A 684-nucleotide genomic window follows, 5' to 3' on the forward strand; every position below is an offset into this window, starting at 1 on the left:
ACATCCAGGGATATTCAATATTCAGGAGGGATGGACAAAACGGAAAAGAAGGTGGGGTAACGTTGCTGGTTAGAGAGGAGATTAACGCAATAGAAAGGAAGGACATCAGCTTGGAGGATGTGGAATCGATATAGGTAGAGCTGTGAAACACTAAGGGGCACGGAACGCTAGTGGGAACGCTAGTGCGCACACGCCACCTAACAGTATTAGTGGAGTTGGGGATGGGCATCAAACAGGAAATTAGAAATACGTGCAACAAAGGTAAAACCGTTATAATGGGTGACTTCAATCTACATATAGATTGGGTGAATCAAATTGGCAAGGGTGCTGAGGAAGAGGATTTATTGGAATGTATGCGGGATAGTTTTCTAAACCAAAATGTAGATGGACCAACGAGAGAGCAGGCTATTCTAGACTGGGTATTGAGTAATGAGGAAGGGTTAGTTAGCAGTCTTGTTGTGCGTGGCCCCTTGGGCAATAGTGCCCATAATATGGTTGAGTTTTTCATTAGGATGGAGAGTGACATTGTTAATTCAGAAACAAGGGTTCTGAACTTAAAGAAAGGTAACTTTGAGAGTACGAAACGTGAATTGGCCAAGATAGACTGGCAATTGATTCTTAAAACGTTGACGGTGGATATGCAATGGAAGGCATTTAAAGACTGCACGGATGAACTACAACAAT

The sequence above is a fragment of the Leucoraja erinacea genome, unplaced genomic scaffold (assembly GCF_028641065.1).
Source record: "Leucoraja erinacea ecotype New England unplaced genomic scaffold, Leri_hhj_1 Leri_435S, whole genome shotgun sequence".
Classification (NCBI taxonomy): Eukaryota; Metazoa; Chordata; class Chondrichthyes; order Rajiformes; family Rajidae; genus Leucoraja; species Leucoraja erinaceus.